The following is a 17,295-nucleotide window of genomic DNA, read 5'->3' as shown; positions in this document are numbered from 1 at the left end:
CACCTTCGCTAAGCCCCATTGCTGTTTTTGAATCAATTTTATTGAGGTATGATTTTTGTAAAACAGATTGTACCCATTTAAAGTATACTGTTTTGTGACAAGTTTTTACGAATGTATACACCCCTGCAACTTCCTCCACGCTCCAGGTAAGAACATTTTTATCACCCCCCCAGAAGTTCCTTTGGGTCCTCTTTGTAGTCACACAGCCTGATGCCATCACAGCCTTAGCAAACACTGACCTGCTCCCTTTCACTAGATTAGTTTACATTTTCTACAGCTGCACTGTCCACTTTGTGGTTTGTTTTTTTAAAAAATTTATTTATTTAATTAATTTATTTTTGGCTGTGTTGGGTCTTCGTTGTTGCGTGTGAGCTTTCTCTAGTTGCGGTGAGCCAGGGTTGCTCTTCACTGTGGTGCACGGGCTTCTCACTGTGGTGGCTTCTCTTGTTGCGGAGAACAGGCTCTAGGCACGCAGGCTTCAGTAGTTGTAGCACACGGGCTTAGTTGCTCCGCGGCATGCGGGATCTCCCCAGACCAGGGATCAAACCCGTGTCCCCTGCATTGGCAGGTGTATTCTTAACTGGTGCGCCACCAGGGAAGTCCCTGCACTGTCCACTTTGGTAGTCACGAGCCTTATGTGGCTATTAAGCTCATGAAATGTGTACGGTTTGATTTAATTGAAGTTTTAATTATATTTGAATTGAATTGAATTGGATTTTTAATTGTATTTAATTATACTTCATTTAAACGTAAATTTAAATAGCTACATGTAGCGAGCGATCTTCCCTGGTGGTGCAGTGGTTGGGAATCCGCCTGCCAGAGCAGGGGACGCAGGTTCAAGCCCTGGTCTGGGAAGATTCCACGTGCCGCGGAGCAACTGGGCCTGTGTGCCATGGCTGCTGGGCTTGCGCTCTAGAGCCCGTGAGCTGCGGCTGCTGGGCCTGCGTACCAGAACTACTGAACCCTGTGCACCTGGAGCCTGTGCTCTGCAGCGGGAGAGGCCACCGTAGTGAGGGGCCCTCGCTCACTGCAGCTGGAGGGAGCCTGCATGCAGCAATGGAGACCCAACGCAGCCAAAAATTTTTAAAAATAAAAAATAAATAGCTACATGTAGCTAGTGACTACTGTGTTTGGACCAGCATCGTTGTAAGAGTTTTTATATGCTTAGCTTTTACATTTAGGTCTTTGATCCATTTAGAATTAATTTTTGAGTATGGTGTTTTTTATACAGCCTTCTAGTTGTTCCAGCTCTTTTGCGTTAAAAGACGGTCCTCTTCCCATCGAATTGTTACAGCACTCTGTCAAAAACTCAATTGACCACTTGTTTGTAGTTCTTTTTCTGGCTTCTGTTCTGTGATCTATGGCTATCCTTTTGCCAATACCACGCTGTGTAATAAGTCAGTTTTAGAAAAATTGTTTTGACTCTTCTAGGTCCTTTTGGTTTTCATATTCATTTTTGAATGAAATTGTTAAATTCTATGAAGATTATGATATTATGATGAGGACTGCATTGACTCTAAAGGTCATCTTGGGGAGAATTTCCATCTTTAACAAATGTTGAGTCTTCTAATCCATAAACCCAGTATATCTCTTTATTATTTAGGTGTTCTTCAGTTTCTCTTCAGCAGTGTTTTGCAGTTTTTAGTGTAGAAGTCTTGCACATCTTTTGTTAAGTTTATTCTGTTCTTAATTTTTTATTTTCTGAGCTATACATTTCTCTCTCTGCATTGCTTTGACTATATCCCAATGCTTCTGCTTTTATTTTCCAACATAAGAGAAATAGATAAAATAGAACACAGCCAACTACAATTGTGGCTGAGCTTCTGTAGGGTCAGGGGAGTAGGTATATCATACAACAACTTAAGTATACCTCTTTTGTAGTTTTGATATGTTTGTGTCTTTCCACTCTGTTAAAGAAGCACATGATAAAATCTAAGACATCTGTAGTATGTTTTCTCCCCCTCTGGCGAATTTGATAGATGAATTATAGAACATAGTAAACTTTCACAAATTGGACAACTTTTATATACTACTTTAAAATGCCGTGAAATTAGATTCCTTTGATTGAGAGATGAAATGATCACCAGTGCCGTTTCTCTCATTGGCTGTGGTGGAAAGGAAACTGTAGTGTTACTTCTTCCAGGCCCTCCTCTCGCCCCCTTTTTGGGAACCTAAGAACAACTGCCTTGTTATGATCCACAATTATAAATCAGTGGAAAAATCTTATCTGCTTTTTAAGCAGCACAAGCAATGAAACCTCAAATGTGTTTGTCTCTTCAAAGTGAATTACTTTTGACAACCTTGGCAGTCAACTTTATAGATTTTATTGCTCTTTTCCAAATTCTTTTCATTTATTGTAACATGAAAAAAATTATTACCATGTGATGCTGTAAAATTTATGCATAATAAGAAACACTACCCTAATGATGATTTAACCTTGCTGTAAAATATTTACGCCTAAAATATAAGGTAGGAGTATTTCTATGTTGAGAAATTTAGCAATAGATTTTTTTGCTGAGTCATTTTTTAGAAAAATTACTAACTCCCAAGAGCTATGTATACAGTAGCTCTCTTTTTTATTATGAGACAATATAAGAGTACTATTAGGAAATTAGTAAAAAGTAGATAACTCCTCTTCTTGGTTCACCATTATTAACTCCTTTGTATGTAGCCTTTCAGGCTTTTAAAAATTATGGTTGATAACCGTACTTTTTTTTCCTTTATTGTGAAATTCTTGCCTGTCAGTAATGTCACTGTTTGTCTAAATTATCGTTCCTAATGGCAAAATCATATTTGATTGTTTGGATATGCACCTGTTATATATTTATATTCCCCGCCCCCCAGCTTTTAACTATTATACAACACATTGCCATGATTCTTTCAGCTTAATCTTTGCCCAACCTTTTATTACCTTTGGATAGAATTCTAGAAATGTCTGCAGTGTCTAGGTTGAAAGCTATGATGTTTAAAGAGGTTTGATACTTAAGAGTTGTGTTACCCTCCAGAAGAGTTACATCAGTTGACATTCCCACCAGCAGCGTTTGAGAGTGCTGACTTCTTATCTCTGGGTGTTAATATTTTTAAAATAATTCAAATACTCTTATGTATCCTTCATGGGAAAACAGTGGCAGATGAAATTGTGAATCTGTCTTGCATTCGTTTGGAAGCTTATTAGGGTTCTTGTGAAATTAGGATTTTGTGAAAATTAACAACCTTTTAGGAAAATTGCCTTAAAAAAATATATACAAGTTTTAAAAGCAAAACAAAACCAAACAACCACCCCCACCCCCCCCTTTCTTTTTCTCTCTCTCTTTTTGGCCATAGAATTTTAGACCTAAAGGTGACTTAGATCTTCCAGGCCAATGGTTTAGTGCAGTGTTTGGAAAGGGTTGTAACTTACTAGTGGTTGTGAAATCATTTTAATGGATTTTGACTTTGGGTGAAATTTAGGGTATAAAATGTCAGCCTGCATTGTCCATAGTAATGATTAGTGTTGTTTCCTGAATGTTCTGCGTAGGGGTATGTGTGTGTATTTACATACATGGATGAATGTAGAGATTGTGATTAAAACGTGTTCCTGGGTTTCCCTGGTGGCGCAGTGGTTGAGAGCCCGCCTGCTGATGCAGGGGACCGAGAAGATCCCACGTGCCGCAGAGCGGCTGGGCCCGTGAGCCATGGCCGCTGGGCCTGCGCGTCCGGAGCCTGTGCTCCACAATGGGAGAGGCCACAGCAGTGAGAGGCCCGCGTACCGCAAAAAAAAAAAAAAAATTGTTCCTGACTCAAGGTCATGGTCAAAAAAATATAGCACATTCAGTTGTCTTCTCCTCTACATTGTGTTGTTTATAAATGATTTATTTCAAAAAGAAGTAATTTCTGACTGTTGGCATTCTGTTTAGAAGGAGTACCCTGTTTACTAGCTTTTACATATTTTTGTTTCACAGTGATAGATGAAGACTCTTGGTCGGTCATGAGAGAGGTCCTGGTGGCCTCTGACTGGCGTAAATTTAAGATTATGCTAAATATAAAATCTAACATTAAGCATATTTTGTTACATGTGCATAACTTTTAGCAGCATGAAAGATGATAGGTTATAGGGTCAGTCGTCTCTTAGAATCCCCTCTCACTTAACAGCTAATGCTTGCTTTTTTTTTTTTTTTTTTTTTTTCCTGGAAGCATAGTTGATTTACAATGTTGTGTTAATTTCTGCTGTACAGCAAACTGACTCAGTAATACACACATAAATACATTCTTTTTTATATGGTTTATCCCAGGGTATAATGGCTAATGCTTTAAACCAAATAATGTTTCTGAGCCTCAGTTCTCTTATTTGTAAAGTAGGTATAATAGTTTCTACCTCATAAAGTTCTTGAGAGGTTTAAATAAACCTGATACCTGGTATGTAGTATGTGCAAAACAACTTGCAGCTTCTATTTTGATGCTGATTATTTAAAAATCAGTGTTATGTGTACGCAAGTACATACATGTCTGTGTGGATGTGGATGGGCTGTGGTGTATATCTCAATGTCTAACCAGAATATCCATCCATACTCCCTTTGTTTTTGTTTTTTCAGGGTTTCCTAGTCTTGAACTACTGGCTACATGGCTACCAAATGCCTAAGGGAGTTCTTCACAGCTGAGTTATGAAGCTGGAATTGGTTCTAGACGCTGGGTAGATGCAAAGCAGCCTAACTCTTCAAGTACCGACATTTCTCACCTCCGATTCCAGCCTCTACTTTGAGAAGGATACCTTAGCTTCACCGACTTTCAGTAGTACAGAAGCCCATTTCCTCCCCCCATCAGTGAAAAGAAATCTATCGCTTCAAATGTAAATTGTTCATATAAAAGGAACGTACAGTCTGTTTTACAGAAGTAAATCGACTGTCAAGAGAAGACTTGGCCTCTAATTTATATTGCTTTGCACTTTGGTCTGATACTAAGAAACAGCATTCTTCGGCGAAATTTTGGGTGCCAAACACCTACCCAGAATGTCCAGGGCTTTCCTTTTCAGAAGTTAGCATTCTCCTTTTGACCGTCCCAAGTCATTATGAATTTTGACTTGTATTAGGAACATGTTGGACAATGGAAACATTTCTCTGGATTGTTTTAGTAATATTTTTTGGATTATACTTCCTTTCTGTACCAATTTCTTTTAATTTAAAGAACTGTAAGCCAGGTTATATTATCTCCCAACAGGTAATATAGCTCTTTTCTTTCATTAACTGTTCTCTGTACCCGCAACCATCTCCTGATATTTGGTAGAGTAACACCTTTACATGTGTGCTTGCCTCCTAATTTAAAATACTGTATCCGCATGTAGATATAATGTACATAACAGTTTAACCTCAAGGTTGCTCGAGTCAGGGCCCCCGTGCCTGAGACACTAATGCAGAGTGTGTTCGCCCTTAGCCGTGGGCTGGGCTCAAGAACCCGCTACCAGGGTTGATGTGGATTACCTAGAACCCTTCCTGCAGTATTCATATGGTGTTCTTATTTTGTCATTGTCATTGTCATCGTGCGTGTGGTGTGTGTGTGTGTGTTTTAATGGGAATCTTGTTTTAAGATATAATTTCTAAAGTTTAACATAAAATGTTTTCTTCGTTGTGCAGTATATACAATAGAGAGGTACCTTAAATACTTCTGTTGTTCTTTTCCTCATCAGTACTCTTAAGTACTCGTGGTCACTTCCCATAGCATTCATTTGACTTCACTGTCACAGGTCACACTCTGTGTTAGTAACCCTGGGAAGGGAAGAGCGAGAAGGCCCCCGCTGACTGGCTCTCCCGGCTCTGGCGTTCGTGCGTCCTGCCCTTGTCAGGTGGTAGCAGGGCCCACTTGTGTGTTGGAGTCCGGGACCCGCGTCAGGCTGGTTCAAGGGTCCTCCCAGGTGGTGTGAAGCCTCAGGCTCATGACCCCATCCCTGTCATCTCTGGTGTCAACCTGCTGCCGTGGCCCCGGCAAGCTCTCCTGGCTCCCGAGCGCTCCGCAGCCCAAATGTGTGAATGGCACCATCATGCTGACGTGCATGGAAAGGACTTTGGCATCTGGTTGGCACTCCTTTTCCCTTGTTCAATATTAGGTTTTGATTTTCCCCTTACCATTGTTTCCAAAGATCAAGGAATGTTGCTAACATTTTAAAGGACCAATGAGAACTTCCTGTAACTAAACCTCTTCCCGTGGAAGCACACTCTCCCACTGAGGGGAAGGTGCTTGGGCTCTGTTTTGTCCTTTACATTGAGAATGGTGTGGGAATCAATGTGTGTGTCTGTGGTTTATTGGGTTGGTTTGCTTTTTTGTTCTCCTTCGTCCTTTTAAAAAAATACATCCTTCCCTCCTACATGTCAGTAAATTAATTTCTGTTTTTGAAAAGTTGAGTCTCAAAGTGTTAAGAAAAAGAAATCTCCGTTCAGCGGCTGTGTGTTGTAACCCTGACAGCGGTTGTGAAAGTGACTTAACTTTGACCACTCTTACCTTACAGCTTTAATATCAGATTGGTTAGGAGAGCCCAGGGGGCAGGGCAGGGAGGGGCAGGGGAGGAGGCAATTCTTCTGAACGAATGGACTTTCCGTGGTTGTTTTTGCATGTTTAATATAGAAATTCTGGTTCCTTGGGAGATCATGGCCTTTGAATATGCACACAACCTTTGAATTGTGCCTACTAAATTATAGCAGGGGACTTTGGCACCCGAGGAATTCTGACTTTCTGGGATTATAGTAGTAATTCCCAGCTGTACTCTGGACTTTATTTTGCTAACCATAATTGAGAAACTGTAAATTACTGCTATATTAATGTTTTAAAGCACTGGGATAGTCTAATTCTAACTTGTAATTAATTATGTTTGCCAATAACTGTTTGAAATAAATTTGTGTCTGAACAGCTATTGAAACTGTTAAATTGTACAGATATTATTCACGACAGCTTTGTACTGTGGAATGTGCTTAATAAAAAACAAAAAGTTTGACCTTTGTCCAATAAATTGCTAAGTAATGTCAGTAAATCAAGTATGAGTATTATGCAGTACACCTGATCTGGCTTCAATGCAATTGTTACTTTAGCTACTAATTCAAAGCCAATACTCTTAATAAAGTGTTGCAATACTCTGATGTTCTGTTAAGAAATTTTTCAAAAAAAACCTGTTAACGTGCTATCAGTAATTCAGTGACATACAATTAAAGTTTGTAGATTGAAAAAATCATCTGCTCCGTACAGTGAGGTTGAAGATGAAGTACTGTTTTTGGTGTGGGAGAACTGTAGATAATGCCAGTCCATGCCCTGGGGCTGGTTCAGAACTCCTCCCCAGCAAATCTGCTTTCCACAAGTGCTTAATTGTCTCGCAAGTTACTATGAAAATGGTCCCTTAAACGTGCCAAATGGCTCGGGGTGGGAGTAGATCCTCTGGTTCTCGAAGGGGTTGGGGGGGCAGTGGTGAGAAGTGCAGCTGCAGCCCTCTCCCACGTACACATCGGACATGAAATTGTTGTCTTTCCTTTTGGCAGATGGACACATCACTGGCTGAGGACTAGAGCAGGAGGAATAGTTAGTATCTGCAGGATTCTGCTCAGGAGGCCTGAGTAGTAGCAGAGTTTTCCTGATAACTAGATTCCGCCAGCCCTTAGCCGAATTGGTAAGGTAGACTTTTGAGATGAAATTAGAGTAATTCTATACAGTTTTGTCCCCACTCATTTTTCTTTAAAAAAAAAAATGTTTTAGAAATAAGTAGTATGCATACGGTTAAGAAAACCAATTTACAAGCCATAAAAGATAGTGTACAAAGCGGTTCTCCCTTTCACTCTTGACCCTCCGTCCTCCAATCCTTGTTAACCAGTTTTTTGCATATCCTCTGACGGATAATAGTCTGTGTATGGAAGGGTGTGTGTATGTATGTGTCTATGCGTATATGCCTACCTACCTGTCTACATATAAACACACATACTGTCCCCATGCCCTGTAACATTAATGGTAGCGTGCTGTACTGCACCTTTTCATCTAGTCTTCTTGAGACTATGTCCTATGTCAGTACATGTAATTCTACCTCATTCTTGCTGATGGCTGTCTAGTATTTGGTTATAAGGATATTCCATAAGTTATTTAGTTCCTTGAGCATCAGGTTGAAGTGGTTTCTTGTCTTTTCCTATAATGACTCTCCATTTTCACAGGTCTTTCTATCCCTGCCTGTGCTAAACAGAATAAACTATTCTTGGTGATTTGGGCTAATCATTATGAACAGCAGACGTTGAACCCAAACTGTGCTGCAGGGTGGAAAAGCTTCAGTTTTCGGACTGGATCTTCACCCCTCCGGTCGTCTCCTGCCCTCACATATAGATGTTCAGTCCATAACTTCAGTCAATACAAAGCAGTCAATACTAGTTTCTCTTTTCCTTGATAGGTGAAGTGTTACTGCAAGAAATTCACAGCTACGAATGCACAGACAGAGATTCTCAGATTTTGGTAGAACTTCTTGGATATACAATCAGACTAAGTGGTGCTTTGCCACCTCAGCCTGTTTGTTTTCTAGTTAATAAGGAGAAGGGAAATTAGGGAGACTGGCTGATCGTCTTGCTACTAATTAGCTGTGTGGCAATACCCCCTTTTGGATCTCAGCTTTCCCATGTATAAGAGAAGGTTTCACTAGTCCAAGTCCTGGAGGGTGTGTGCTCTAGCTCTGGATGATCTGTTGCTGGAATGCAGACCCAGTGATGCCAGGTGTAAATTTTCAAGAAAAGCTGAAAATCCAGGTTATGAAGAGACCCAATTTATCAAAGTTGAGAACTGATTTTTTTTTTTTTTTAAGTCAATTGCTGGAGTATCAGCTTGCTGTCTCTGAACTAAAACCATCTTAAGCTTTTCTAGTAGTGACCTGTTGAAGCATTGCATCCAAGATTGGCAACTGAATTCTTTTTTTTTTTTTTTGCGGTACGCGGGCCTCTCACTGTTGTGGCCTCTCCCGTTGCGGAGCACAGGCTCCGGACGCGCAGGCTCAGCGGCCATGGCTCACGGGCCCAGCTGCTCCGCGGCATGTGGGATCTTCCCAGACTGGGGCACGAACCCGTGTCCCCTGCATCGGCAGGCGGACTCTCAACAACTGCGCCACCAGGGAAGCCCGGCAACTGAATTCTTGAAGAATGAAAGGGATTCCAGAGAAAAAGGACAAATTAAGTGATGAACTTTGTGGCAAAGTGACCAGCACTCAGTAGTCAATACATGTTGGTTAATTAAAAATGACCCAAGAAGGGAGGTGTTTGAAAAGACAAGAGGAGGAGGAGGAAGGAGCCAAGAGGTGACAGCCACTGTCTTCAATCACATTTAACATTGAAGGTAGCATGCTTGTACATGCTACACATTGCGTGCACACCAGCTGCCTGCTTTTGTGCTGGGGTTGAGTTTGCACTAAAGCAAAGCAGGATTTAGGCCTAAGACTTGGTCTTCCAGCTGGGGAAGACTGGGAGCTCCAAGACCTCCAAACTCCTGCTTGTCTGTTGCACAGAGCTGGGTCTAACACCTCATAGACACTCAATCAGCATCTGTAGGATAACTGAGAACAGGGCCATCTTCAAGTGTTTACCTGCCCAAATGCACTGAAATCCTCATCCAAATGTTGTAAAATTTTTATTGGTTGTATGAAGCCATGTGGAAGAATTGTAGCGCAGATCAGAAGTCACTATTTCCTCTGTGCATGCAGGGTAACCTGGAAAGCATACTCCTATAAATGGATTTGTATTGTTCCATTGCTTTCAACTTTGTGGCCACCTACTCATCTTGTCTCCAAGAATCACTTAATTGTATTTCTCAGAGTAGACATGTTATTGTTGGGTTGGTCTGGGAAAACCGGGAAGTGACCACGCCAGAGACTTAAAATCTGTGGTGGGGCATATGCCTTAGGAACAGCAGCTCCAAGCCGATGTTCTGGGGAGTATCAGCGACTACAGCTTAATCTCTCCATCCTTTACCACCATTTTTGGATCCAAGGGACCATTCTGTGCTCATGGGCTGTGTTTGTTCTCCCAAATATCCTGCAGCCCTGGGGATTGGGAAGAAATGCTCTTAGAACACCACAGCCTTTGGATCTTGATGGAGACTATCCATGGGGGTCACTGGTCTACTGGATGGCAGAGAGGAAAGAGCATGAACTTTGGGACCAACAGTCCTAGGTCGGTATTAGAGCTCTGCCAGCTACCTGACAGCAGGCCCTCTGGGCAAAAGGGCTTTTCCTGCCTTGAACCTGAGCTGCTTCATCTGGGAAGTGGAGACAGTATTTTAAAATCACTGTAAGGATTAGATGACATATTCTAAAGTGCCTAGCACAGTGCCTGGTACATAATAGGTTCTTGGTGCCAGCTCTTTTTGGTAGCTTCACCTGTGTCATTTAAACAGATGGTACAGAATTCCCAGAGCAAAGTATAAGTGTTAGAGTTTGGGAGGGTGTGAGACGAGACAAGTTTAAACGTGCGCAGGGAGACTGAAGCCTACCTGGGCCTCTTGAAGGGGAAAGATGAGGAAGCATGCTGACAGTTCCCCGTGAGGACTGGTTCCGGTGAGGACTTGAGTTTGTAACCAGTAGTCTGGGCTATTCAGTGGGTGGAACAGGGGGAGATGGACCAGGTGAATCATGTTTACACCAAGTTATTTTTGTTAATTTTTTTTAAAATTAAGAATAACTCCGCTTTAAAAGCAGTCAGCCTGGGCTTCCCTGGTGGCGCAGTGGTTGAGAGTTCGCCTGCCGATGCAGGGGACACGGGTTCGTGCCCCAGTCCGGGAAGATCCCACATGCCGCGGAGCGGCTGGGCCCGCGAGCCATGGCCGCTGAGCCTGCGCATCCGGAGCCTGTGCTCCGCAACGGGAGAGGCCACAACAGTGAGAGGCCCGCATACCACACACACAAAAAAGCAGTCAGCCTATATATCCTATCTGCAGGGGATGTTTCTGGAAAACGAATGAGACCTCAACATGCCAGTATGCTCAGCTTGTTGTAGCATCTCCAAGTGGACAGGAGACAATATCAGGTCCTCAATGTGCGTATAGGTGGCAGGGCTGGGGGCGGTGGGTGATGCAGGGGAGAGACTGATTAACACCAACTGCAACGACAGCAAGAATAGAAATAACCACCATTAGTGCATGCCAGGACTGCTGGTAAGGGCTTTACTCTAATCCTCTGAATAACCCTGTGTGGTTATATTATTAACATTAAAGAAACCGAGGCTCAGGTGCGTCTCCCTAGCAAGCCCTGGGCTTGATTCCAGTCTGTCTTGACTGCCACGGCTGAGCTCCCACCACGCTGCCTAGCCTCTCCCCCTCAGTGGGCGCCACGATGCCAGCAGTCTTCTCACGGAGCCAGGCCTCACGCTGTGCAGTCCCCCTGCATTAACAGACCCTCTGCACATCTCTTTTCCCTCACACTCGTACCTGTGAAGCTGTTCTTCAGTCGTTAACAAATGTGCGTGGTGTGCCTTCAAGGAGGCACGGTGGGTGGGGGAGTGCTTGGAGCTGGACGGGATGGGTGCCAGGGGCCCAGCCGAGTAGGGGGCTGTATGCTGGGGGCAGTAGGCAGCCATGGTGGGGTTTGAAACTGGTAGCGTCCAGTTAGAAGGCTAGTGTTGAGATTCAGGAGAGAAAGGTTGAGGTCTGGAATAGGGCAGAACACTGAGGGTGGTCTCGAGGGGTATTGAGACAGAAAGTACGGACCTTGGTTGGGGGGGTTGGGCGCTGAAGGTGGCACCCCTGTTCCCTGTGTGTGCCACTAAGTGCCGCTCTAATGGAAAGGAGACATGGTCCCTGCTCTCAGGAAACTTACATTCCCCAAGAAAAAATTGACAACACACAGTGAAAGCTACCATTCCCATATACGCGTGAGTTCACAAGATAAATTCAAACCGTGATAAGTGCTCTGAAGAGATCACACAGGGCAGTGGGGGGCAGTGGCCTGGGAGACATTTGAGCCACAACCTCCACGATAAGCAAGAGCCCACCATGCAATGTTCCAGGCTAGTGGGGGCAGAGATGCAAAGGCCTTGAAGTGGGAAACCCCTGCACACCCTGCACTAAACTAGCCGGCGGGGCGCTTGGTCCCCCAGATAAGGGAAGGAGCAGTCAGGCTGAGGGGGTTGGAAGGGCGTTTGGACTTGGACGTTGCAGGTGCCTGGGAGATATTCAAGTGGTGAGGACTCGGGCTGTGGAGAAGAGAGAGGCCTGCCACGGAGTCCGGAAGCACATGGCACTTAGGAGAGGGCACAGGAGGACAAGCCAGCGACCACGGCGGAGAAGAAGCCGCCGGAAAGGTAGGGGCGTGATAACCAGCAGGCTTCGCAGGGCCCGGAGGACGTGCCCAGAACTTGGAAAACCTTCTTCTCCAAACACTGCGTCCGTCTGAGCTGCCCAGGCCTCCCAGGGAACAATGCCTGTCCACTAATCACGCCACAGGACACCTAATCCTGTTTCCTGCTCTGTCCAAGACAGCGCCGTGCTCTCCCGACGGCAAGGGCTTGGGCGGCCAGAGCCAGCGGGCACCGGGGCCTCCCGCTCCGGCCCGGCCTCTCGGGGCCTTGGGAGTGTTCCCTGCGGCCCATCTGCACAAACAGACGGGGGGCCAGGTCTGCGCCTCAGGAATGAGGAGATAAAAGGGACCATCGGGGCTTTTTCCACCAGAGGCGAAAGCATTTTATAGAACGGGCTGCGAGTTTTTGTTTCAGGAAATTTCATCATGTCTCCAAGAAGGGGAGGGGAGAAAAAGAGAGAGGGAGAGGGAGAGAGAGAAGTTAATTGGCCTCAGATTTTCTCACTCCCTTTTCATGTTGGTAACACGAGGCAGCCCAGGTCAGCCTCAGGTCAGCGACGTTTGGGCTCTTTAGTGCCCCTCTGTGAATACCTCATTTCTGTAATAGTTTTTCCTTTAAAAACAGCTCTGCCTTCTTTGGCAGATGGTGACATTCCATTAGCATATGGAATATTTTTCAAAACACATCCGAAAGCGTGTCTCTTACGGAGGAGACTGGGCAAAAGCAAACGAATGTTTGAAAAGTATGTTGGGAGCAGCTCAACATTGAACAGAAGGCTCCCACTCCACCCGCCCCGCACCCTACACCTCCCCACCGTGACTCCTGGATTGTTACTGTAACCAAAAAGCGGAGAGGCTTTTCCTCCAAAGCTTAGCCTGTTGGCTTTACTATGACCATCAGAGTACACAGAGGGTAGCTAGAGAGAGCCTGAACCCAGAGGATAAAGAGCACATTCTTGGTCTGGAATGGACACTGGCGAGCCTTTGTAGATGTGGCATTAGGGGTTGTGAAGGATGCTTCTTGTTCACTGAGCACCTATTGTGTGCCGCATGCTGTGTGTGACATACATTATTGTCTTTCCTGCTGAATTTCAGCTACCACACAGAGGGCAGGGAGAACTCTTGAACACGTAAGTCAGATCATGTCCCTGCCCTGTCCAGGACTGTCCAATGGCTGTCCACTGTGCTTAGTTCAGGTTCAAACTCCTTGTTACGGTCAGCCGTGATCAAGCCCCTGCTGACCTCTCCAACATCAGCTTCCCTCTGTCACTCCCACTGGAACTACATGGCTTTCTTTCCAGTCTTGATTTCTGCCCCAGGACCTTTGCACATGCTGTTCACTCTGCCTAGCAGGCATTTCTCCAGCTTCTTCATATGGCTGTTTGCTCGCCATTCAGGTCTCAGCTCAAATAAAATACCCTCTTCTCTGAGAAGCCTCCTCTGACCAGGTCGTCTAAACTATCCCATGTCACTCTCTATCACATCCTGTATTCTATTTACTGTACAGTACTTACCATTTTATTACTTTATTTGTTCACTCGTATTTATTCAAGACTTATTTTTTGAAGGCCTACCACGTGCTAGGTACTGACCTAGGCAGTAACAAAACAAAGCTCCCCGTCCCCTGGAGCCTACAGGATGAGATGGGAAGGCAGATGATGAACAAACTGTGTATTTCCTGACTTCCCTGACCAGAAACGTAACCTTTCTGAGGCCTGCCCAGAATCTGGTTTGTCTTCTTCAGAGACCATTTTGGGGTGTGGTCATCAGAGAGCTCAGGGACTCATAGTTCAATGAAGGACTGAACCCTCTTTTATAAACCACGGCATTCAGGCACAGAACAGGATGTGGCTTTCAAGATCACTCTCGAAACACTCTAATAAAACAGGAGATCAAGGATGTGACTCCAGTTCTGTCTGATCCTGAACTGGCTCTCCACAAGGCCTGCCCAGCCCAAGGCCTCTTGCCAGGTGCTTGCCCACTGCTTCCTTCTTCCAGCCCACATCTAGGTCCTCCACCCTTCGCACATCCAAGCCCACCTATCCAAGACTGTTTCCTCAGCATCCTGATCTCTGTGGGGCTACTCGCTCTCTGCTTCACTGTGGGCCATGTCCTTCAGCTCTCTGAGCCCCTGTTTCCTTGTCCAAATGAGAATCTGAACCACAGTACATCTGCTAAAGCTCTTGAGAGTCTATTACCCTGCTTTCTGATCAAGCAACCTGTCCATTGTGTTCCAGAAAAGCTTACAAAGAAGTCTTGATTTCTGCATCCCCAGCTGAATAGTAATGTCAAGGTCCAACATAGTTTCAGTGCTATTATTCTCAGACTATTATTTCTACTTTTCTCACTCTATTGATCCAAGGATGGAAGCCCAATTCAAACTGATTTCCTCACAGAAGGGCATTTACTGGCTCGTATACACATAAGCCCAGGGATGGGGTAGCTTCAGGCATGGCCTCAAACAATGTCACCTCCTCTTGGGACTCTCCCTACCTGCCTAGCTCTCCTCTCTCATGGTCTCATTGGAAGACAGGCTCTCTCTCTCCTCACAAGGTGGCCAGGTGGCTCCAAGCAACCCCAGGAGCACATCCTAGCCTCTTAGTATCTCTGGTGGAGCAAAATCCCTCTTCCTGGCGGGGCCCAAAGACTGCTCGTGTTCATCTCCTTGGCTCAGGTTCGGTCATGTGCCCACCCTGAAACCCCTCACTGTGGTCAGAGAAATGAGATGCTCTGATCGGCCAGGACTGGATCACGTAGCCACCCTGGAGACAGGGGTTGGGGGCCACCCCACACAAACCACATGGACTGAGATGGGAAGGGAGGCAGATGCCCAAAGGAAGATCAGGGTGCTGAGGTCCAAGAAGAAAGGGGAACGGAGGCCAGGCAGAGAAAATCCAGTGTCCACTGCCCCTGCCACCTGGCCCGATTTTTTGCCATGGGAAATGACTAATTTTGCACATTCTTCGAGGCTCAGCTCGGATATAACCTCCTTCCCGATCCACTGAGCGGGAGCTAAATCCTCCATGCCTGGACTGCTCTCCTGCCTTGTCACTTTCTCCTGGGTGTTGTAGCTATTAATGTGCACGTTTGAGGATTGGGAGGTGGAGAGGGTAAAAGAGTCCACCTTGGAGTTAAAGGGTTTGGGTTCACATCTCCTGTCTGCTCTTTATTGGTCGGATGATCGAGGACCAGATACTTCTTTCGAAGCCCTCCTCCTTCTCGGGCCTGCTCTGAGCATTCAGTGAGATGAACCAGCCCAGTCTGGGTTCAGAGGGCTTTCGAATTCCTTCACAGCAGAATCCATTCTTGGTCATCGCTACGATCCCAGCCCTGATTGCAGGTACTGATAAATGTGTGTTGAATGAACAAACCTGTGGATTCCAGAACTGTCAGGGTACAGTTCTGTCAGGGTCTCCCCTTTTGCAGCCCTTGGATTCCAAAGTGAGCACTTCAGGTGAAACACATAGAATCAGAGACTCTTAAAAACCCTTAAAATGTGAATTCAGTGCAGGACACAGTATGTGTGCTCTACCCACCCAGTGCGGTAACTCTGACATCCGGTTAGAGTCTGAGAACAGCCAAGCTGGTCAAAGGAGGCAAGAGAAAAGTCTAAATGCAGATACTCCATCATTCAAATGATTCTGCTCTTAAAATAACTTTCGGGAGGTGAGAGGGTAAAAGGCAAAGAGAAAATAGTAAATTCTGAATTTAAATTGCCTGCAAGGTTCCCTCCATTCTGGCTTAATATGCAGCCATTTCCCATAACTTTAATACGTGTCCAGAGACTTGTTTGTTACGGAGAGAACAAATGGGGTCACACATGTAAGGGCACTGAGGACAACGTGTAGCGCGAAGTGTGGGTTCAGTGAGTGTGATGGGATTGAACCAAGTCTTGCTCGGTGGTCTGACATACACGCGACCCCCTGGGTTGCTGCGGTGGAGGTCCGGCCGGCTGCCTGTATCTCCCGCTGGCTCTCACACTCCGGCCCCAAGACATTGGTCACTGACGCTTAGGTCCTAAAGCCTGGGATGAAATTCAAGTGGCTTGTGATATAGTTCTGCTGCCACTGCTTCCTCCAGAATGCTGTTGCTGGGAGCAGAATTCAGGCGAGTGAAGTCGACCCCAGCCCCTTTTCCCTGCATCTTGGTTGGCATTACTTCATTTTCAAGACAAGTATATGAATTTGACCGCCTCCTTCCCCTGCAAAAAGCCACCCAAGCTTCAAATCAAGAGCACTGTGGCGTTATTAGTCTAGGCACGAGGTTTTGTATTGTGTTTTTGCAGTGTCTTCTGTGTGATCTCTGGGACAGCCATGGCAAGACCCTGGGTGTGACATTAGCTGTAATATGTCATGACTGCAGAATCTGTGGAGTGTCAATGGTCCTAGACTCCAAAGGTACCTTGGGAGGCGAAGGGGCTTCCTGCTGAGGGCTGGGCCCAGCCAGCATTTGGACTGACTGTCACTATCAAGGTCCCAGTTCTCCTAACTGCAGGCTCTAAAACGGCGCCTTTCTTTGGGTGACGTCAGCCTGAGGCTGACACTGGCTCCTCGGAGAACAGCAGACTCCTGGGCTCCCTGTGCTGCCCCGCTGATTAGGAGCCAGGACTCTGGGTCAGCAGCCTGGAGCCTGGCTCCTGGCTCTGCATGTGAGTCTCTGAGGTCAGGATTCAGGGCAGGCCGTTTGCTCTCAGATCCCTTCAGAGCAGGAGCTCACGCATCTTCATTCCATCACTGCAGTGTCAGCTCGTTACTTGTGCATCTTTTTCTTCTGCCACCAACTTGCTGACTCACTCCATATTTTTCCTATTTAAATCTTAGAAGCGCAGAACCCATCAACTCAATTACTGGGCAGGGTTTTTTGTTCTGGCCTCCTCATAGGTCACCAACCAGCCAATGGATGGGTTGCCCTTGAGTCAGGTGCCCATCTTTTGTCCAATCCGTGGCCGCCCCTTGATCAAGCACAGCCTAAAGGTATTTCCCTCTACAGCTGCCTTGGATGGGGTGGCCTCCTTTAGGAAGGCACTTGGC

At 45.5% G+C, this 17,295-nt stretch overlaps 1 protein-coding gene across 11 annotated transcripts in view; it reads left to right on the top strand.

Annotated features, from left to right (window-relative positions):
• FBXW11 (F-box and WD repeat domain containing 11) overlaps positions 1-7,199 on the top strand; it is a 127,715-nt gene extending 120,516 nt beyond the window's left edge. For 8 of the 11 annotated variants that reach the window (XM_067032313.1, XM_059060589.2, XM_067032315.1 and 5 more), the window contains one exon: positions 4,572-7,183. The gene's annotated coding sequence lies outside the window, so the exon portion shown is untranslated. Of the gene's footprint in view, positions 1-4,571 lie in introns of all 11 variants that reach the window. The other 3 variants (XM_059060590.2, XM_059060588.2, XM_067032308.1) reach the window with 2 other exon arrangements.
• The last annotated feature ends 10,096 nt before the right edge of the window (positions 7,200-17,295 follow it).

This window comes from Kogia breviceps, chromosome 4, assembly GCF_026419965.1.
Source record: "Kogia breviceps isolate mKogBre1 chromosome 4, mKogBre1 haplotype 1, whole genome shotgun sequence".
Taxonomy (NCBI): Eukaryota; Metazoa; Chordata; class Mammalia; order Artiodactyla; family Physeteridae; genus Kogia; species Kogia breviceps.
This window is presented reverse-complemented; position numbering and strand designations above follow the sequence as displayed.